This window comes from Atractosteus spatula, chromosome 6, assembly GCF_055471065.1.
Source record: "Atractosteus spatula isolate fAtrSpa1 chromosome 6, fAtrSpa1.hap1, whole genome shotgun sequence".
NCBI classification, from domain to species: Eukaryota; Metazoa; Chordata; class Actinopteri; order Semionotiformes; family Lepisosteidae; genus Atractosteus; species Atractosteus spatula.
The window spans coordinates 55,717,783-55,742,438 of NC_142711.1; the positions used below are offsets into that span (position 1 = coordinate 55,717,783).

The 24,656-nt window shown below is 35.1% G+C and overlaps 1 protein-coding gene across 1 annotated transcript in view; it reads right to left on the reverse strand.

The window, feature by feature from the left end:
- tmeff1a (transmembrane protein with EGF-like and two follistatin-like domains 1a) overlaps window positions 1–24,656 on the reverse strand; it is an 86,353-nt gene that overhangs the window by 39,025 nt on the left and 22,672 nt on the right. The window lies entirely within an intron of this gene.

Here is a 24,656-nt window from a genome sequence, read left to right on the forward strand (position 1 = left end):
AAAACCAGGACATGAAAATTCTCATACAGGAAGTTATAGCATATGAGCAGAGATTGTAATAAAAAACTGACACAGGCAAAAAGAAATGCATCTTCTACAGCATCCATGCCAAAGTAAATGTCCAGGGAGTAATTACAGGCAACCATATAATACTTTGATATCAAATGAGCTTGGTAGATTTTTTATTACATATTAATGGAAAAGCAAGAATATAACATAGTATGTAAAGCATCATATATAACTGCACAATTCACAAAACTTATCATTAGGACAAATTGTTTTCTATAGCCAGTACATCAACAGTTTAGTTTAAATACATATAATAAAGTATATGCTGTTAACGTGTCATCAACAGAGGGCTCTAGTGTGGAAGTCATGGGCTAGAAGCCTGTAAGAAAGATCTGCAGGTGAGGTCCGAGGACTTGACCAATGTAGCTCTGAGCAGTCACACCACAGATCACTACAAGTGAAGTTCTGTAGTGGCTAGACACAGGTTAAATCAGGTAACTTATGTCCATTCAAGTGTTCATTTACACGTATTCAACTCACTAATAACAGTTAAAACATATTCAACAAAGTCACTCAAGTATATCACGATCAGTGATGAAATAATAAATCGATTAAAATGATGCCAAAAAACATTCAATCAATATCCAAATGCTATCTATTTAATTTTTCCAAATACAGTATATAGGTGAATAAATAGGCTTCTTCTGTTGTGCTGTATACATCAAAGAAATATAAAAATGTATTAGAAACCAGAGAATTACCTAAATTCCCAAACTGAACAAAACAAGAGTGTTTAGGAGCTTCTAAAAATTATTTATGCCATTTTCTTCAATAAACGTACTTCAGGATAACTACGGCAGTAAAGCAATGTGGTTACTGGCCATGCACATTATTTGCATTTACTACTAAACACCCATGTTTTCTGTCCAGTGTGATCAAGAATACAGTTGAATTGTAGTTACAGTATAATTTTCTCAAGTGCCAGACAATTACAGCTATAAACATGAGTGACAAGATTATAAAATAAAATATAAAATATTGTCACCTGACTTTGAAATATATCATTACATATCTTGACGTCATCACAACATTTTAAAGAATTCTCCTATTCTTACCAGAGCACTTTATCATACATTTATATTGACTGTTTTTAATGCTGTAAGACTCCTGTGAAACATTTCCGAACATGCTGTGATGAACAGCTGTCGTGTGCTCTAATGCAAACAAATAAATAATTGAGGTAATTTACAAATCTGACTGAGTTTTAAATCATGCAGAAATAGCTGTAAAGAATGAAAGCCTATGTGGTTTACTGCATTAATATTATTCATATTTTACACTAAAGAACATCAGTGAAGCCATATTACTGTTCTGTATCTGTTTCAGTCCTACACTGCTGTGTTCCACACTCATCTATAAAGATGACTTATCACAGAATAGAAACTGCAAAGTTTACAGTTGGTATAAAAAATGTAACTATGTCCATTTAATATACATACAATACTAAGGTTTATCAATGAAATTGTATCAATGAATTGTTTGATTTTGTAGTGTGAGTGATTTGGAATTAGCCAGTTCTTTTCTTTCTCTACACTGAAGTTCTGACTTTAACAGATAAGGAGAACATAGATCATTCCATGAGAATCCAGACTAATTTTGGCATTACCATCGCAAGATGTCCTGAAATTCAACTAGTTATTCATGGGAGGAAGGATTTTAGACAGAAGTTTACATTGTCTCATTTTCTCAAATAGTTTTTAAGATGAGGTCTTTAAAGTGGTCATTTTTGTACCTATCCAGTCTTTCTTAAGGACATAGTATCTTCTCATCTATAAATGCTATGCTACATATACAATTCAGTGTGTTTTTAAACATGTTTGCATATCCAAACAGATTAACTATCATTAAAGCTGAAATTGAATAATAATCTATCATATCTTTAAATATATGAACATGTATCATTATTCAATTGATTACACACAGAAAGAATGACAAACTATTTTTATTTCGTTTGCCATTTCAGAAGCAAAGCAGCTACTTTTCAACCTAAAGAGGTTATGAAAAGGCTATAAGCAGGTCCACTATGCTTAATGATTGAGCATTAAGCTATTGTAAAAATGAAATGTTTCATGGTGGTGATTTAACAAATCACCTCATACTTTCTGGCATGAAGTAATATTCAGCACTCAGGTAAACTTAAATATGAATAATAGTTTTGTCTCAAGGAACACTGGTAATGTGAAGTTCTGCATGTTGAATGGATCTTGTAGAGCTACAGGCTTTTCGTTCACACGTTCAAAATTAATCAATCTTGAATTGTAGCTTTATTTTTGTGTATAAAAATAATGCCAAACACTTTCACAGTAAGCAGCAAGTCTATCTTTTACAATGGCTGTTTACCAAATTTAATTTCTTTACTGTAAATCAAACATGATTTAGAAATAAATCTCAGCAATATAGTCCATTACTTTTTATTCAAAACGCTCGGTGCCAGATCAAGCTTGGGCAATGAAACACAAAAATGTAATCTTAGCTGTGAAGGGCTAGTGAAAGCTTGTCATGCTTTAACAACACCATCTGTCCTTAAATGGCATGTGATAAAACAAAGGTACCTGTGGATCACTCAGATCTGCAGATTTTCCATTATTTAAGAAACATCTGTCCCAGACCAACCTACTCCTTTGCAGCACATCATTTGACCTGCTGATGGCTGAACAAAACCCAGATCTCATGAAGACCTCAACCTATGAATCAGAACTTCAAACCCGCCAACATACGAAAATAGGTGCTTTTACTAGACCTAGAACAGGCAGAATTTAGTGCATTTCTCAAGATTGCTCTTCCAAGGCCAGCTGATCCCATCATGCCTGCAGAAAATCATGAAAGCTGTTGCTGCACTCATCACAACAGTTCATTCCCATGTCAAGACTACTCAATAGGTGTAGATACATCACGCGTTTCTGGTCTGACAGTTATCTCATGACTTTCATAATCATTCACATTTGGTTTCTCCATTCATACAACTTGATCTATGATGCATGCTTAACCCTTTCATGAGATTTTATAATATGATGTGCTCTTTTGGTCAGCTTTTGTTTCAGACAGAAAAACATCTTCAAATCAAAATATCCATTCTCGATTAAACTAAAAAAAAATACAATCCAAAATTAAATGCTGCAAAGATCAAAGTCAGCTGACAATGGGGAAAAGGAGTAATGGAAGCATTTAACATTAAGTGATAAAGGGATAAGAAAACAAAATTGCAAGTCAGAAGCAAAACACTGCAGTTAACAGCCTGATATTCCCCAGTGGACAAATGCAATTTATTCACTCTAGAGTTTTTTACAAGTAAAAGAAGAATCTAAACATTGTAATGATCCCACAATATGTCAAAGACTTACTTGTCCTCTGTCACCATCACTGTTACCACCTCCTTGCCTTATCTCATCAGATTTTAGGATGCTATCTAAGGCTAGGTTTGATCAGTGTTGAGATGGGACACCTCCAAGGAAAACCAGGCTGCTGCTGTAAGTGGTGTTGCTAGACCATTAGATGGCACTCTTTCCTCTGGGCCACAATTATGGAAACCAATACCCCAGCATAGGTACTGGTGATGCTGTGCTGTACGAAGTGCAGTCCTTTGGATAACACATGAAACTGAGGTCCTAACACCATGGTCTTTAAAGATATCTTGTTACTGTTCTTAAAAGCAGCGGTTTTAAGCCTCCTGTCCTGACAAAATTATACTTTGTTCTTCAGAACGTGCTCTACTGCCCTACCTAAAGGTCCCCCTTAACTTTTATACCTGATCAGGTGTGTGGTGGGGCTGCTGGCACACAATATGTGCGCAGTGTGACCTAGGTGGGGGGGCTGCACCTCATTAATGCATTAAGAGGACCTTCGCCTCTCAGATGAAAACTCCAGAAATTAAATTACTATAATTATCTTCTGTGCTCAGGCCCATTCTGTATCCCTGTCTGAGTGTGTGTTTGTGAGTAAGGTGACGCAGGGAGCAGGGATGTGCCTGGAGACTGGCACCCACATGGGAATTAGGGGTTTGAGCTGGGTGGAAGTCTCTTGGATTGGGTGAAGGGGTTCAATGCCCACTGGCAGGAAGGGCGGCCTCCACTGGACATCACAAAAAATAGCGGAGACCTGGGTGGGATTGATGATGCCAGAGAGAAAGTGTTGTTGTGATTGCATCTCATTGTGGCAGCTGTATGCACTGTGTCTTGTAATCAGTTAACTGCTGTTTTTGTCAAAATAAGGGCTGGGCACTAGCACTGCTGCTTGATGCAATCCTATTCCTCTCTTGATGCAATCCTATTGCTCTCTCAAAATAGCACCTGGCGGTAACAGAAAATAGTACTCTGGTCAAATTCTTCATTAGAATTGTCAGAAATCCTACTAACATTAGAAGACGGATTGAAAGTCTGTCCTTTATTCTTTTTTTGTGTGTAGAGAAACTATTAATAATAGTACCAGAAACAATTTAAGTAACAATGTTAAATTATTTTCTCCTAATGGCAAAAATCTGATCCTAATCATGACAGTGTTTTAGAAGGAGATGACAGAAAAACAAAGACCTCTTACATGAAAGTAATCAAAAGCTGAACATTTCCAGAGCTTCCTTAGAGGGAAAAAAAACCCCAGGTGTTTAAATTGCTAGCTGTTACAAAGTCCAGACCATGGTAATTGCTTCACAAAATATAGCTTTTACCAACTCCAGATTCAGCATGTACCTGTGCTTAACAGCCTCTGTGAAACCTCTCATCAGCCAGTAATTAGAACCTTCTGAAGGCTCTAAAATAAAGGTTAGACCAGCTGATGGTTTCAGCTTGTGCTCTCCTGTAAAAACTGTTATTTCAACCTGCTGCCTTCTTTTCCAGCCACATAAAATACAGTACTACAATAGTAAAGTGCATCATAAATAAGCCCCTGCTTATTTCACAGCCATAAATAATGAGACATGGCTCATGTCTCACTGGAAGTTTAATCAGTCTGTTTTGTGTACATTTACCCTACACTACATTCCAGTGACATGATATGCACTAACATGCATATTAGTTCCAGATTAGCTTGCTACATTTTTTAGAGAAAAGCTCATCATGCAATGAACAGGCTTTGCTGACTGACACTTGATAGCAGTGATCCCCACTCAGTGCTCTATTTGTGGATTAATAGATACAAGCTTCCTGTTTTAATATTGCATGGACCTCAAATGATATGGTTATGCACCTGAAATTAAAAATTTCTATAGCCATTTCTGCTGCTGATTGTAAAAAATAAAAGAACTAGGATCCACATGAAGCTCTGATAACATTCTGTGGCAAAAATATGCAAATGTTCATACAATCTGAAAGGGGTTTTTCTTGGAATAATAAGTCTTCAGTTTGCATTAATCTATTTTTTAAATATTATTATTTAACAATTAGCAACGTTAGTTATGACAGTAGGGCCTGCACACAGTAACCATCTCCAAAAAGTCCCTTTACTCATGAACATCATGGGGGTTATGGACTTTTCTTAGCTGATAAGGTTTAATTCATCATATATAAATTAACATATTTAATAATAATCTATGTTAATTATAATAATATTTTTTTATTTACTCACTATATAGCAGAATGATTAGGCTGTTTAGGATTAAACCTCACGACTCAAATTTACTTTGGTTATTGCAAAATTTCACAGTACATCTGAACCTAGGACTTACCTGTTTCTTCTGAACATCATGTTGTTGCGCTTGTTCACCATTCATGACTGACAACCCATAAGTCTACTTAAACTCACATTATGTATTTTGTGTCCCTAAATGATACATGATAATAAATTAAATTACTGATTTTCAGTTTCCCATAATAACATAACGAAGTCAAATGTAATGAACAAAGCACTACAGTATATTTCCAGGACTGTTAATAGCTCAGGCAGTATCCATGTCTTGGGAAATTGGCTGCTAAGGCAGTCAAATCTGCTAAAACAGCCATTGCCTTCCTACAAAATTAACTGTTATGTATTTGACTGACCTGCTACTCCATCTCCATGGGGATATTCACAGACATTGGCTTCTGAATCTAATGAATTAAAGATCCTAAATTTATTTAGCAAAATAGGAAATGAACAGACACTGCTTAGTGGAATAATTCATTATCTTCTGTGCTACAGCCTGATTCTGAAAAATCAATTAAAGTTGCATATTATTGAATTCCGGGGATTGTCAATATCAAATATCAATATCAAACTGTTAAAAAACAGTTTTAGGCTTCACTACATCAAGACGAAATAGTGAGGGGAGGACGTGTGGGCAATTTTAAAACAGGAGGTCGATGATGACATTACAAGCCAGCACTACATAAAAGCAGCAAGTCCTCAAAACAATGCATACTGGGTCTGCCTGAGGAGGGTCACAAACAAAGTGACAGAAGCTATTTATCAATCCAACTCAAAGAGCAAGATCACATGAGTGAGCAAAAACCTCTTCTGTAATCTCAACATGTAAACTGCACTTTCTGATAAAAAGATGTAAAAACCTTCATTTCATAAACTAGTATACACATAAAACTGCAGATTTCCCTTGTTCCCAGTAAATACATACTGTACATTGTTTTTTGCATTACTATACAAACTCCCCAAATCTGAGTTGGTCATGAATACTCCAGCATACACATTGAAATGGTAGATTTTAAATGAAATGTCAAGAAGTTTTAACGGTTCATGTTTTGCACATGTTTGAAGGGTTAAACCAAAATCACTGCTAAAATCACAAAGGACAAGCTCAAGTTTCTGGCTCCAAGCTTGTCTGGCCTCTGAGACATCTATTAAACATGGAGGTCAATGACTTCTGGGTCAAGCAATCAATCACTATTCCCTAACTTCCACCTTATAAGTGAGGAGCGATGTCATGATGAATGTTCACCTCTTGCTCAGAACTCCAAGTTTAACCATTACAGCAGATAAACCTGAGCCATATCAGTCAAGAGTTTCTGTTCTTCATCTATGTCTTACTGTATTTGAGAAGTCACTTTGATCCTCCCTGTGGGTTGGAGGAAACCTGACTATGATAACTAATCACAGTCAGGTTTCCTCCAACCCTTAAACACAAAACTGTGAGGTTAATGGAGTCTATAATGGGTAGATATGCTGTATGCACACTATCAAAGTTCTCTTACTGAGTTGGCATAGCCCACTGGACTCAAGAATTCCACAGCTCAAACAAAACACAACAGTAAAACTCTAAATTTACAAAGCTTCAAAATGCCTAAATATATAATAATTTTTTATACTTTACACCTCAGTCTAAACTGACTTTAGTCTAGAGGAGAAAGAAATAAGATAAATCTATATAATCCAAACACTCAGAAGAAGCAAAGGTATTGCTGCTTTGTCATGATCTTTTCTGTAAGGCAGTTGAACAGAAGTAAGGATAGCTTTGATTTCTCTAGCATTTCTTTTAAATAAACTATTCTGCTTGCCTTTATAAAAGTCTGGCTCTTACTTTGATCCAAAGGCTGTGTGGTACAATTTAAGAACTAAGACTTAATTTTGGTTCCGCACACAGAGAATTCAAAACTTATACATTTTGACCTCAGTGCACCAAAGATAATGTAGGAGGAAAGCCAACATCACACAATTTACAGTACAAGACACAGTATTACTCTTGTCTAGAGATCTCTATTAAGCTGCACAAAACACTGTGCACACTGTAAGCGGTGTTCATTGCTGAGGTCTGGTTTCAAACCTCATTTGCTGAGGTTTGAAAAACATACAGTATATCTGGAGTCAAGTTCCAAGAATCATTTTATTATTACTAGACTGACACACATGGAAATACATTTTTCTTCAGTCTATCTCATATATAAATCCAAACTTTGGTATTGCAATGTCCCAGTCGTAACTTATTGAGTAAATATGCTCATACAATTTTGACAAGACATAAAATTATATTACTGCAGAGATGAAAATGCCAGTATGTGAATCTGCACTGGGTTGAGTGGTGGAATCCAGCTAAAATAAGATCACTTTCAAAGAAAAAAAATGGATTTGCTGAGGAAAAAGTGAACTGAAGCCAGATGAGCCATGTATGTCATACACACTGTAAATATATCTTCACTTATGGTAATTTAATTTGGATGAAAACCAATGATTACAAACTGCTCAGACATGCTTTATGTTTATATCGATCTCTTCCAACGCTTATAAATCTGTCAAAATTCTTCAAGGATAGATACAGACAAATCTCAGTAGGTACCTTGGATACTATCAAGTTAGGAATGAGTACACGCAAAATCCAAGAATGATAAACTTTCAATAATTTGTTGCTTGCTTTAATAAACTGTTACATCACAGTGAATTGGCTGTTTTTAATGAGCTCAAATTTGAGTACACTGAAATCAGAACAAGATAACTAAAAGCCCAAGAGGGAGAGATTTCAGCTCTTGCCAGTGGCTCTCTCTTCTGAGTGGGAGCGCTGCAGATTGTGGATACAATTTTAACCTGTCACTGGCATCAGGGATGGACTTCGCTGACTGCTGGGACCTGAAATGTCTGCATCCTGTCATTTGTTCCCAGAGTTGTCAACCACGGCAGTTTACAACAGCTGTCAACTGTTGCCAGTTTACTATCCTTCATTGTTTCATTTCTTCCTCAGGGTTTCCGTACCTTTCATGGCTAATTAGGTCAGCCGATTACTCGATCTGTCAAAGATGTACTGCAGTCATCAGGGATAGACTTATGCACTTACTACAAGGCTGACCAGTCATAATCCTGGAGGGCTGGTGTGTCTGTAGGTTTTCTAGACCTCTGTAAAGCTGTAGCAACTGAAAACCTGAAAGAAGCTGTTAAATTGGACCCAGCCTATCTGTTTAATTGTTCTGATTTTGCTTGTTATGAGCCAAACCGGAATGAAAAGCTGAAGACACACAGGCCCTCCAGGACCAGGATTGGACAGCCCTGACCCTGATCGAAGGCCTTTGCATCAAAAACTATCGACTTTATACCTCAATTCATAATGTCACTGTAGTGTATGACATGATTGGATTATGGGTAATGGAACAGCAGTAGATTTAGCAATAAGTGAACACTATGTACTTAATGAAGTAATAATGTGGATATCAATAGCCTCCCAAGGGCCCATGAAATGAGGAATAGAGGTACAGAACTATAAAAGTCATGAGCTGTGAAATTGTAGTCTTTAATATAAACAGAAGCTTGCAAGGTGGCCAGTTTTAATCATTACAGTAGTTGCGTTTTGGTAAGAAAATAGGAAATGATCAACATGAAGATCACTAATAATTTTAGATCTCCTATTTTACGTAGCCTGCTGAAGTTATTAACCAGCACTATTTTTTTAAAAGCAGTATTTCATGTTACTTTTTCAATCCAACAAATGAGCTTTTGATATCTCTCATCAAATGCTGTTAATCTCTTTCCCCTGATTTGGCCAACAGGCTGCTATTATAAAATGCCATGTTCATAACTAATTGATAGTTCAGGGAATCATTTTGTCATACAGCTAAACACCTGGCCACTGATTTCAGGGCCTATTGCAGATGACTACAGTACTTAATCCTCTATCCACACTGAAGATTTAAGAATGTGTGCAAATATGAAAAATGGTTAAGACCCAGGAAATAACATTGAAGAGTATGTAATACACCAATGATTGACGGAGATTAAAAATATAAAGGTCATATTATGCAGTGCTTTTCACATTTGAGCCGATTTGTTTCCACATTTCAGGTAAGAACATGACCAAATTATACAGAATTAGAATATGATTTATCATACCAGTGACATGATTGCAGATACAGTTCCTCATTTTTTTAACACTGTCAGGGAAGTAATCCTAAATACCAAAGGATGACACAGTCATAATGAAATCTTGGAAGAAAAGCAACATAAAAAGTAAAACTAAGGAGGCAAAAAGGTTTTTGAGGTATTCTGATAACAAAGAGGAAAATGTAGAAAATAAAACATGCAGTAAGTTACATGCCTGAATTGATTTGCAAGAAATAGTAATAGAGATGTTTAAATGAATTTTGAACTGAAATGAATGTTTAAATGAACTTTGGCTTAGAATGCTGGTTTGTAAAACTGCTAAACTCTTATGGTCATGATTTGAAAACATGCACCTGAAGGCAAGGAATGCTATTTTTATTATGGAAAAATATTTGGCACAGACAAAATAAAACTAAAACAAAAAAGACTAAACTTTGCAAAGCAAGCAAAAATGGAAGTTTTAAAAAAACTTGGACACAACACAAAAGCACAACCCAGATTAGAGCTTTTATACTGAGTGGTTCACATCTCACCACAAACCATTAAATGTCGTATTGATATTCAAGAGCTTGCATTTTTTACAACAAAGCCATAACAGTCCACCTACTGTACATCTTCCAGCACAGTAATGATCCATAGAAAGCATTTCTGAAGTAAAGACTATACTAAAGGTCTTTAATAGTCCTATTAATACGCAAGATCTCATTTCAATTATCCAAAATGGTATTTTTTTCTCAGTATCTGTAGAAGATGCTTGAATTCTTACCAATCCTAATGCAAATAACAATAAAATTTGAACTATGCAAGAAATTACATAAGTGGCAGTTAGGGAAAGATTTTAAAATGGAGCTGCTTATTATTACTAAAAGATGCAATATACAAATGGTATATGTCCATATTAGGTATACTTCTTAGAGTGTTGTAAGAAAAGCATAAATATGGGGAACTGTAAAAGGGGATGAATTCAAAGAAGGACAGACTGATAACTGTCATTTAGATTTATATTTAAGCTGCATCTCATTAGTTTGACACATCTAACAACTCATCTAAATATACAGTACTCTATCAACATGATAAATTAACATGTAGGAGAAAATAGATTTACTCACACTAAAGGGGAAGCGTAAAGTCAAAGTTAAGAACTGAATGACAGACCGAATAAACATTCACGGCAAGAAGTAAGAGCTTAAGAGCTATGAAGATGGCTAAGGTTTACTTTATTAATGTATTCTTTCACTAAAGGTCAATAAACATTTAAACAAATGGGAATGCGCATAGCAATTGTCATTAATCAATATTAGATACTTAAGACTAGAAAGACTGTCCCTCACTGTGCCAGCAATTCATATAGATTTGAGAAAAGTAAATAATTTATCTTCTGTTAGTATAGTATACAGTATGTGGAAGATGGATCCGAAAGACTATAAAGATACAAGGGCAGCTCATTGTGGCAGACACGGTGACACTGACTGGATCCAAAATAGGATCCAAAATATTTAAAAAAACAATAGAAATCTGGTGTATTTGATAATACATTTATTTTCTGCAACACAAAAGCACTTTACTGATACTTTAAGCTGCCAGAACTGCAGAACTCTCACCTACAGGGTTACAACTATACAATGAGATTTGTCTACAGCAAAGAGACAGTGGGATCCTTCCACAAGTTACAGAATTCAAAGTTCCCAGTGCTGCTCTCTTTTTGTGCTTCTGCTCTCCACAAGTACTAAAAGCTAAGATTTTAAAAAATTAAAAGGAATTAAAACTGCAAGAAATTCAATTCAAGAAAACTACTATTCTTCTGGATATTCTTTGCCAGTGAAATGTTTTGAATGATCATTAAATATGCACATTTTCTATGCAGAATATGCATATGCAGAATTTGCTATTCATGGGCTCATTGGTTGCGTTTTAAATGCCTCTTCCACATATAGAGAAAAAAAGGGACAGCATTACCTGCCACAAAACAGCTCTGACAGAGCTGACAGAAAAGTACCAGTTCTATTGCTAAAATTATTCACAAACAAAATGCTAAACGCAAGCATTTCCAGTTTAAGCTGAAACTGAAATTGATTAAAGTTTAAATTTACTAAAGCCAGCATGTAAGCTTGATTGCCACAGCAATCAAACAAGAACTTCTGCTTTTTTTGCTCTTTACTGAATTTTCTGTTATTTAAATTTCTATTACAATCACCAGTTTAAAACAAAAAACAGTAATGATTGTGGTATCTATTCTTACAGGATATGAGTTCACGTTGTCTTTGTATAATGTACTGAGCATCAAAGGAAATGTATTCCTCTATTTATGCAAGCTTATAGCTTTTTAGAAAAATACATGGAGTTTGGATACTGATTAAATGTAATGTCATTATTTTGATTATTTATACCTGCCTATGACAGTCAAAAACTAAATTCAGTTGTATTACATAACCACTAAATCACCACACTGATGGATGATGAGGAAATATCATATGTTGACTGTCAGGCCTGGTGAAATTCCATAAAACTGCACAGATAGGAACCAGCATGGACATAATAACAATACCTTCGTGCTATAGGCAAAGCCAAGTCTATATTAGTGATGAACCAAGGTTTCAGGCAGACCACCAGGATGGATGTTAGTCACCGTGGTGCAGACATGCAGAACAACAAGCTAATTGATTGGGAACAACAGTTCAATCAATGGGGAAGTCTGAGTGGTCTGGCCAAGAATGTCTAGTCTATACTTGAGTTGCAATTGGTGACTGCATAGCTGTACATAGATCATGATCACCCTCCTGAAGGCTCATCCTGGAGTAACAAAATTACAGCAGGACAAGGCCCAGAGTTACCTTCCCATAAAATAAGAATGTAATAGTTTAGCTATGGATGCACTCCTGGCCAGATGTGATCCCCATTGAGCATTTGTGACACAGGCTGTGATGATGTGTGGCATCTACGATTCAGAGACCAGTGAACAAGCTACATGTTTGCCTTTGCTCCGTAAGAAGAATGGGATAGAATCCCGTAAGACATTATCATTACTACCTGCAACTTTCACAGCAAACTCCTTGGTGATCAACCCCATTGATGATTAATGTTAATCACCATAATAATGAATTTCACTATGTCATCTCTGTTCAATAAAATGCCAGTGCAGATGGCATGGTTTAATTTTCCTGAAAAGAACATTGAGAATATGTTGCAATTAGAAATGTTAAATGTCTTCTGATGCTTAGGATATGCTTTGCCAATTAAATGTTTTGAATGATCATTAAATATGCACATTTATGATGTTCTATTCATGGGAGGTTCATTTGGATATAAATAAAACATTCAAAATCTCTACTAAGAGCACTATTTTTCAAGTGACTTGAAATATGACAACAACTGGGAAAACCAAGACATAAGTACTCTCTTAATTTTGGAAAGAACTACAATAAAACAGCAATATTCTCATCCTTCTGGCTTATTAAGAAGGATACAGTTGATAGAGACTAGAACTCATCTGGATTCTTCTGGATCTCTGCTGAGTTGTTAGGATTAACATAAAAGCTCTTAAATACCTTAGTGCCTTGCTACTGGAAAGAGTAACTGATTTGGAATACTCCCACTCATGTCTTTACTTTCCAGCGTGTTAGAGCACACTGAGTTATATTTCAAAGGTGATAAAGAATGAGATGAATGTTTTTGCACCTGCATTATGGTATGATCTTCCATTTGTAAACAAGAAACAAGAAATGTCATCACAATTTATTTTTATTTTACCATTTTCTAATGTACCATGCACACAAAGTGTTGTCTGTTGTATTGTGCACATCCCAAGAGAACAGTGGAAATCCCAAAGTACATGTACATTTGCCAAATAAACTCCTCTCTCTCTTTTATAGCCAGACTAAATATTATATTCTATTGACTTGTACACAGAAATTGTCAATTGTCATCCTCAAAACATCTTTAGGAGACAGAATTGTAATCATAGCGGTACATTTAAATAAAAATGGAACCAGTACATTTTATATAGCTAAAAATTCTAACCCCTTGCAAAAATAAAATATATGCCCCAAAACAAACACTGTATATTTCTATTTATTGTTAGCTTTATCTGTTTTTCTTTGACAAAATTTAAAACTGCATTTAGAAAAACATGGTCACAAGCTAGCAGAAAACATTCTCAACACCCTATAATCAACATCATATGAAATGCATATGAAATAGAAGCAGAACTGCAATACTTTCAGACACCCACTTGTTTGTTTAAAAATGGTTCACAGCTTTTGTTTTAGCCTGAATCTTTATTTCTGGCAAGGGTTTAAGCTTAGAGTGTCTACACACGCAACACAAGCACAGGCAGAGAGTGCAGAAAAAAATTGACCATGAAATTCTGTTTGTCTTCTTTGAGCAGATGACTGCCCAGGCTTGAACGTTTTTCATTACAGTGTAATATGAATTCTGTTTGCGGTCACGGTGTGGTGTATAATTATGTTACTGTCACTCTATATGTTACCTGGAGTTCTAGCCATGTGTGTACTAGATGATGGGCTATCACAGAATTCCATTTATATTATTTGTACAATTACTTCAAACTGTATAAATTAGTCTAGTGAGAAAAAATGTACTGTAATATCTCACTCTCTGCTGGCAGCGATATAGCCACTGTGGTAGCACTGATAGACATATTAAATAGCTTAATTATTCCTACAAGGAGAGTAAGCAGAAAAACCTAGAGTTCTTTGGGACTATTAAAAATAAAGTCTGGGCTTCCTCCAATGAATAATTTAAATGCTGTCATTTTTAAAATCGAAAACATGGGAACATATTGGTAAAAAAAGCCATTTAACATCTACAATGGTGCAAGAAAATATTATGTTTAAAATGATATAATATAAATCAAAAGAAACATCAGAGGTAAATTCATTGTGCTGATTAACACTGGTCATCAACAAGGTTGATCAGCAAGGAGCCTACTGGAAAAGTCACAGTCTAGGACCATATCTGGCCACCACTGGAAACAATATAAGCTGTAGATCTGCAGATGCCACAGCATATCTGTCTCATCTTGCAACAAAGCCAGTGTTACACACGCATCCTGGTGACATGTTTGCCCTGCCAGAAGATTATCACTTCAGGGTGTGTCTGCAGGACAAACAACAATTGAGTTTTCAGGAGCTTATGAACATAGTGTCATGCATTCAGGCTGCTATCAATCTCTACAAATGGAGCTCTGTAGGAACTAGACCCCCTCGTCAGACCATCACAGCTGGGTCAACCCATCGATCTTAACGAGGTGCATTGACTTCTGATCTTCCATATCATGGTCAAATATGTTTGGTTGCAATGTCTTGGCAGGTTAGACACTACAGACTGTGAGCACCCTTGATAGGAAGTGACAGTAATGTTATTCCAACAACCAACATACTAATGGCTTGAAGGTGTTGTTTTCTTTACAAACAGCACATATTGATTTTTTTATGTGATTTTCTTTATTGACATTCAACAAGCAGAATCATCTCATTATCTGTGCCCAATCATCCATCACACCAATTAAGTGATCTAGTGCCTATGTAAAAGTCAAAGCCACTCGAGTGTATCGCAGACAGGCATGAATAATCAATAATACAACATAATGAGTATACTGTGCTTTTGTAAAAACAAACACATGAATAGACGAAAAGTTACTTTTGATGTTCAGTATATATCCACCCTCTCCTTGCCCCTACACAGGCTCTTTTGGAGCCACACTGCAATTAGTGCAATGATTAGTGGACAATTTGTTTATGAGTGATCAACTCGACTAATGATAAGTGTAGTCCAATTTTTCTTTTCATGAATTATAAAATGGAAGCACTGGTGAATACATTAGCAGTGAACCCATGATAATATTAAAACCTTAAATCCAAAAATCCCATTTATGAATCATATGTGGACAGTATTAATGGCATCCTTGCATACAACACTTTGTTTAAGAAGTTAATTTATTGCAAGATATGCATATCAAACACTATACCAAACAAATATCAAACAGGCACATTCATGTTATTACTGTTTGATGTTTTTGAATGGAAATGATTTGAAAAGATACCAAGATTTTATTAAAAAGCAGAATAAACATAATCCACTTGCTAGATGATAGCTGGCCAGACAGATTTCAGATGACACCAAAGTAGAAAAATCAACATTCCACATAGCAGCCATAATGTGATGAGAATCAATAGCTCTAAAAAGGTAACAGTGAAGAGAAGGGTTGTTATCCACATGTAGTGATTTAACTAATTACTGAAAAATGTCAATACTTCACCTCCTGACTGATTAAACTGTTTGCACTTTGTATTTGAAAGCACTACACTGAATACTTTAATTCTAAGATGTTAAATATGCTCTAGTTAGGTTAAATATACATGGTTATACATATGTAGACTATCGGTGGGGTCTCTCTGTTCACACTTTCTAAAGATTCTTTTCCAAATAAAGTCAGGAGTATGTGCAATGGATCACCGATTCTTTGCTTCAGTGAGATACAGAGGTTGACTGTATTAGCTAAGAACCCGCAGGGAATGTCATTTCTGTCCCAGCTCTCTTGTGGAATACCTGAACTGAGACCTCTAGGGATCAGTAGCTCAGCAACAATTTGTGATTAGACTTATCAGACTAAATGAGAACCCCAGCAGATGGTGAAAGTCAAGGACACATATTTATGGTCACTTCAAGTCGCATGTTGATTGCAGAAACTTGAGAACTACTGAAACAAGTATCCCGGATAGCACAATTACGACATGCACTAATTAGTATATTTAGTGGCTCTAATGTTGTCAATTGTGGAATTGTGGAATTTTACTGCCATTTTTAAAATATAATATTCCATTAGCACTGGTATTCCAGATTTGATCAGTGTTCCTAGATTATATCTCTGGAAAAAAACACCATATAGAAAACGACACTAATCATTTTTTATGTAGAAGCTTTTTGATGTGCGTTCTCATTCAAAGCATAACAGAAAAAAAAAATTAAAGCAGGCATTTCTTTTCGTAATTATGGTATGACAAATCTTAACATTTATGAAACATGGTTAACATTTCCGGTTAGTTTCTTTTTTCCAATTATAGCATTGTACTAGTTACTTTAACAGTCTGAGTACTGTTTTCGATCTCCTGCCTCCAGTTGGGTGACTGTTTTCATGCTTTCATTGGGAAGACATCTCATACTGCCCCTCCCACTCTGTAATTCAGCACCTTCATGGCTCCCTTGTGGGGTTTTCCAATTTCATGTGCTTTCTATCCTGGTTCAGCTGACTTTTGAAAGCATAATCAGCTTCAAACACAATAGCACTTCCTCAGTGGTGTCTCCAATAACTTCTATCACCGGCAAAGTACTGTCCTGCCTTCATAATTAAAGCCTTCAAGGGTATAGTAATATACTGCTTCAATAGATTGTTAGTTTTTTTTGCTTTGTTGCAAAAATAGACAATTGAATTACAGTCATCAGAGATTCACTCTGCTACTACCATTGATTGAACTGCTGCAATTGCAAAGTTTTAAATCTTTTGGAATATGTCATCCTATTATCTCTGTAATTCCAGAATGGCACTGCTGCCCAACCACGTAATCAGAGATCGGAGAAAAGATATCTCTGAACTTAAAGACTCCCACGACCAAATTGATAAAAAGTTCATAAAATAATAAGAAAAAACCAAGGAAAAGAAAATAAAGAAGAACAAAGCTGATATGAATATGCTGTTCACAATTCTATTAAGTGAAGTTCAATTTGATATAATTTCTTTACTTAAACACTGTTTCATCAGAACACCTTAGAGAGCTCCAGTATGCATTCTTTAGAAGGAAGATTCTTAACAAAATTGTGTAATATTTTTCTTGTCTGGTGGACTGGCATCTCACCCAGTGTTTCTGGGATATACTTCTCATATACGCAACCCTTAACAGGACTGAACAACTTTTTGACAATGGACAGGTGGGCTTGATGTAATATAATTTTGCCTCTCTGGACTAGCTTAGGTGTCTGTCTAATGTGACATCAGCATAGTATCTTTCAAATTAGACAGAGGCTGTTCCATTGTATAACAAATTACACTGTACACTGTAGGAGTTACAAAAGAATAAAACTTGGTGAATGGATTTGAAAAAAGAACCGATTCCAATCGGTTCCCCACAAATTTTATATTATTCTGCTCAGATATGGTAACTATAAAAGTACTTGAGTTCTGCTATTGTCACATACAGACAACACCGAGATTTGTCTTTCTGACTACCCAAAATCTGAATTATGAGTCTTCAAAAAGATAATCCACTCAAAAAAAATGATAACAGTGTGACAGAAGTATCATCTTTTACCTCATATATATTATATAAAGCAAAACAGAGAAAATAACATTTTCAATATGCATATCCATGGCATTAAAACATTCTTCACAAAATCCATTCCCAAATTAAATGGCATTACTTCCTGAAAAAATGAGGTAGAACTTTATGAAGCTGAAATGAAAATTTGACGGTGGTAGTCAAGTAGCCACAGATTATTTCGGCAGATAATATAAATATTAAGAGAAATGGTCCAAAAAATCCCCCCAATCACAAATGTACAGATTGCATTCTTTAGGGATATAGTTAAAAGCATTTAGCCAAGTGTTTTTTTTGAAGCCGTGTGACAGCATTGTAATTTTCGGAGTGAGAAATGAGGTGAAATGAGACAGTGGCACTCGAAAAAAAAAGTCCACTTAAAAGTAACTAGACTAACCCTGGAGCTAAAGCGCTTGACTTATGGGGCTAGGTTAAAGAAATGAACGATTTTTAATGAAGAACCAAAGAGGACTTCAGGGCAGATTTGATTGAAGCAGCTAAAATCCATAAGGGGTCAACAAAGTTGTCTTCCAGTTACTAATTTAAACTACACAGAGAACAGTAGGACAGTAAGTCTTGCATTTGAAAGTGAGGTGGAGAATGACAATGGAAAACCCTAATGAATAGACTATCTTTGCTGATTCACTGTAATTTAAGAACACTTACAGTATTTCAAAATCAATTACTCCTGCATATCTCCTTATTTACAGCTCTATTGTCTTGTACCCTGGGATGTGCTAATTATGTGCAATGCAGCTTTTGCTCCTCTGCTCTGTTCCAGCAATAGAGACCGAGCCTGGTTAAAAACGCAGGGACTCCTTAGAACACTCCCTCCTTCAAGGTCAGTGACCTATTCCCTGCTGCTTAAAACATGAAAGTACTGGCACATTAAGATAATCTAGTGCCCCCTTTTTGAGAAAATCATTAGAAGTTCAAAGTAGACTGTTACATTTTAAATGGTGACACCCATATACAAAGACAGGGTGATTGTCCGAACTTTTATTATTCTGTTTTCCGTCCACATATGATAACTACTCCTAACACTGCGTGCTTCCTTTTCATATTTAACTGTTGTCTCATGAATTGCTCAAATAAAACATTTTCCATAATTCACAAATCTCAAAAGCTGCTCCTACATGTGTGTTTTTGAATGGATTACAGTACATTCACAATTGTAGCAGCCACCTATAACAAAACATTAAAAAGGATCTTGGATTTTTTAAGAGATGAAACAAGGGAGATTTTTTGTTGAAGGAAACAAAGAAGAATATATTGTTTGTTTGTAGTACAAGTCAGCTTTTAGACAGCTACAAATAGGATGTCAGGCTTTATTAAGCAGATCTTAACATGTAATTGAGAAATAGTTTTCTAATTTTGTAGAACTGAAACTAAACCAGATTTCTTAGATTTACTTTAGACTTTATTGTTTATTGACACTAGCCCATGAATCAGAGAAGTAGGTCCAAATTAAAGCAAAAATAGCACAGGAAAAATATGTGAGTTGGAACAATCTGTGGCACAGCTACTGTAATTAAAGCTTAGAGAATTAATTTGCTTGATTGATTGATGAAGCACGAGATCAAAATGAGGATTACAAGATGGTACCAAAGGCATCTGTTTGGCCAGTCTTTTTAATTTCTCCTCAGCATTCAGCAGGGCCGCAAAAATTAAATTATTTTAATACCAAAACAATAAAATATTTTTCTAAAGATAACTGTAAAAATAAACACTTACTGCAAGACATCTTTCGCAGAACGGCTTATTGTCACACATCCTCTATAAGTGGTTTGATACTGTCAAGCTGATAAAGACCATAGATCCCCAGCAGATTTTATTAAAAGAGATGATATGATCACTGAAAGAAATTGCTGCTGAGAAAATGTACTGACAGAAAGCAAATATTATTAATTTATAACACTGTACTATATATGAATATTTCCTGAAATGCAAAAACAGAAATACAAATATCAGTGAACATGTCCTATAGACTGCGGATCATCACAAAGACAATGAAAATAAAAATTTTGTTTAGTTTTGAATTTGATATCCACATACAATTTCTTTTCACGATAAAGGCTGTCACTAAAAAAAAACAAATGCTGTTTATAGCGTGGAAGGGAGCAAGTGTTTTGTAAGGAAAAATCAACAATGGCCAAAGAATTGTTACTTAACATCAAAAAAGCATTTCAAATTAAACCCCTTCACAACTGTATGCCTAAAATCTTCTCAAAATCAACAAGAAAAGATGATGTTTGCTTTTACTACATTTGTGTCTATCTGAAAAGCAAAATCGTTTGGTTAAACACCAGAATATCCATAACATTAACAGATTATCCATAATAACTATGGCATCAAGACGTTTCATAACTAAAATTACCGGTAGCCCTGACCCCAGTCTACTTTATTATCAAGGTAATCTGTTGCTTAAAACATTTTTATACGAATAATAAACTGCAGACTGTAGACTAGATCTGAATTTGCCAATCTATAGCATTTTACATTGCCATTAATCTTTTTTTTCCAAAATCCGCATGAATAAATAGGATATTTATCTATTTTATGTGATACATCATACAATAATTTCCAGTAAGAAAATATACACATGCTTTATTGAAAATACACCCTGTGGATTAATAAGAAACAAAACAAGACGAAGAGCATTCATAGGAGCCAACACAAACTTTACTAAATTGCATATAAATATGTGAAACAAAACATGGGTTTGTTTCTCTTCTCATAGCAATTCAAGAAAGAGCCAGGCTAATCCAAGAATGCAAATTGTACCAACCATTAAATAAGCCAAAGACGGAATAAAATCTCACTTTGGATGCAAGTTAATTTGTGGATTTCTACCATAATGTGCAAGGGTGCATGATGAATCACAAAGCCCAATGATACTGTCCCATCCTTGCTCACTAAATCGGAGCCTATAAATCAGATAAATCAATGTCAAATTAATGGCAATATTTTGTTTTGCTCATTTCATCACAGTACATATGCCTATAGGCTCTTTTTGAAGGTGTTAATGCCATTTTATCTGCTTCTTAACAACATACCATTTGTAGAAAACTAAAAGAAGCAAAAAGGTAGTGCTGTACTTTCTGACTTGTGTAGTTAATAACTTGCTGAGGAACATCATTCAGAACCTCTGTCATTAATTTATTTTACCTCTGAATTCTCTTTTTTTTTTACTTGCTTTATATAGTAAGAGCAGTATAAACATTTTTGGCCTTAACAATACCAATTTCACTTTTGTACCTTGGGGTCACTGTGTTCAAAGGCAGTGTCGCATCAGCGATGCCACATGGAAAATGTCACAGTCTCACTTTAGCTAGCATGGACAAAAAAACACCAGTCTCGGTTGCAATCTCTTTTGTAAAAAAAAGTCTTGTGGTTTTAAAAAAATTTACTAGAAATGCAATCACCAGTCGAGATAAAAGTCTCAATTTTGCAAACTGTAATTGGCTCTAAGACACTTCTGGACAATGATAACATTCAAATAACTGAACAAGTGCCTGAAGGGAAGTTTAAAATGAAAACGCATAAATATTTCATCATGAATGCAGTTATACCATCTCTTAAATGAATCGATAACAAAATAGCAGTGCCATTATTGTGGAAAAATATATTGTCGGCCGTATCAAGATTTACTTAACAGGTGCTCTGGCTATTTTGAAATAATGCTGCATTACAAAGTCAAGGTCAATTGCTTTCCAATAGGTCCTCGTTCTCACAGATTATATAACTGTAGACATGTAAGTATTGCAGTCCCAGATTAAGTTACAAAAATATGAGAAGATCATTCAAAGCTGACAACATAAACACAGATTATACAAGACAACAAGGATCCCTTTCTTTATTAAAAAAATATGTAATTATATACCTGACTAAAGAAAAATTCACTTGATTGTCCACCCTATAAACTAAAAGATAGAAGAGAATCTTAAAGCAATATGTGCTTTTCTGGAGTTTAATTTATAGGCCTAAGGAGCAAGACTACCTGCAGTGGTTTAAAATGCGTAAATGGCATGTTAAAGAGCAGGAACTTGATGCTAAAGCACCATTAAAAGACTTTCTTATTTTCAATTATATTAAAGTTATCCAGAGGAGGTTTTCACACCTGGGACACTAGGATTTCGTTTCAAATTAGTCCTTTCTTCACTCTGAATAGCTTTAAAGTACAAAATGTGCTACAAATATGTGAACTTAATCCCACAAATTCAAATTACCAGGCAGTTCTATTAAAATAATATATGCTGGATAGTAAATGAAAACACTTCCTAGACATAATTCTAACAAACAACAATCATTAAATTAAATAAACCCCTTTTCCGTGCTGTCTAAATGAGACCATTTGCAATACAATCCTGGACTCTCTTTCTGCAGATAATGAAAAACATGTATGGGGGAAGAAGCTCTCATATACTATATATACTGTATATTGTACCATGCGTACACTTAATACACTGTGTGAATCAACATCAATATGTCAAATAACAAAAGAACATAAAAAATACAGTATCACACAGCTTCCTGTTTTATCAAAATGACTGTGTGATAATTCTACTGCAGTGTACATGAATATGGATGAGGAGGTGCTGATAACAGGTGAATCCAAAGGTGAAGATATTGAGGATGAGGAGGAAGGGATGTTTTGCTACAGAAATGCCATGTGGTAGAGGTACCATGAGGAGACCTGAGCATGGCACAGGGTGTGCTTTATAAACAGAGAAAGCATGTCTCAAGGCCATTTTTAAAATCCAAGTTTTAAGAATGTAGTAATCATTTCCCCCCATGAAAAACAGATCTGCACTTAAGGAACTCCACGCAGACCCTGGCTTTAAAAAACATATTTTTTTCATACATTATTGACTAATTCAGTGGCTGCAATTTATTTTTATTGTTTTAAACACTGATGCACATTGAGACATCCAAAGAAATAAATATAAAGCACATGAAATGCTATTAATATTTAGTGTTTAATGAAGGAGTCAAATGAATGAGTGCCTACTATTCAACATCAACCCAGCAACACCATAGTCAAAAAGCCAGCTTTTCTATGTGAGGTCATAATGTAAAGGCCTTACCAGAGGAAAAACATTAAAAAGCATTAAATTGTTCGGCATCACCAATTCAATTTTGGTCTGAGTTAAATTGGGAGATTTATAGTCTTTTTTTAACCATGACTCATTGGTCCTGTTCACATGCCTACAGCAGTGTGGACAGCTTCTTGGGAAACTCAAACAAATGCATAAAAATGTGTTCTTATGAAGGATATCAAACAGCAAAATTATAACATGTATGGGAATTCTAGCTCTAGCAGATAATGCTAGATAATCTGTTCTGGTTTTTGCCTGTTTAGAGCAAATGCCATTATATTTATTATGGGAACTTTTTTATTATTTGGTGATGAACAAACACTTTTGAAAGAGGCTGGCATTTTTATAACAATGCAAGTTCAATAAACCACCTAAAAGCTTTCACTGTGATTTGTTTACCAATATCCACCTAAGATTTATAGTACGTTGATGGTGGGTTTACTCTTTTATAATGCATGCCAGTGTCATAATGATAAAATACTCTTTTATAATGCATGCCAATGTCATAATGATAAAATACGTATGAAGCACAGATTTTGTAATTTGAAGTATTATACATGTCAACCATTGAGCCTAGTGTTGTAATACCCCATTTATAGCATCTATGCTAATGTAACATAAGAACTAGCTTTGGTAGTCAATGTAATGTGGGACACAGAGACAGATGATGCTGGTTTTCATCTAAAAATCCCTTGTGACTCACAAATCAATCCCAAGTGAATTCTAAAACAGTCCCAGAAAGAGGTTACTGCATCAGCCCCTTTTTTTGTAATGCCAGATGGGTCCTTTGCTTACTCTCCATTACAAAAAAAACAATAAACCATATTTCCTTGAACAGAATAAATTCCTCATGAAAAAGTTACTGCATCTAAGACTATTCATAAACAAATCATCAAAAAAATAAATAAAAGGGAAAGATTCAAAGACACTTTAGCAAAAAAACAAATCTAATTCAAAATCGCCAAATAAAAAAGCAATGAAATAGGATTAAAAAGGTTCAGAAGACACTGCAATAATAATTATTGCAAAAGTTATGTGACTTTCAACTTATTTACATTGAAACATAAAGCACCATGTGCAAATATTCTGAAACCCATGATGCTAAGTCAATGAGAATCATTTGTGTGTGTTCTAAGGATGTAACTCTTGCAGGCTAAGATCTGCATTTCTGAGGGAAAATTGTCTGTCCTCTCGCGTATAATTTTATCTCTGGAAAAAATAAGAAAGTAGATAAATCCTGGTGTAGTGTTTTTCATTCCTTAAAAACAAAGTCCTGTAAACAGGATAAAATCGTGTTGTCTCAGTACATAATGAGGTGCAGCATAGATAAGTAAACAGCAGGGGACTGAGCTGAAATTAAATGTGAAATGTACATAAACATAGACCTATGAAACCTAAAACAAAAATAGTTCTATGAGACAAATCAGCTGAAAAGAAA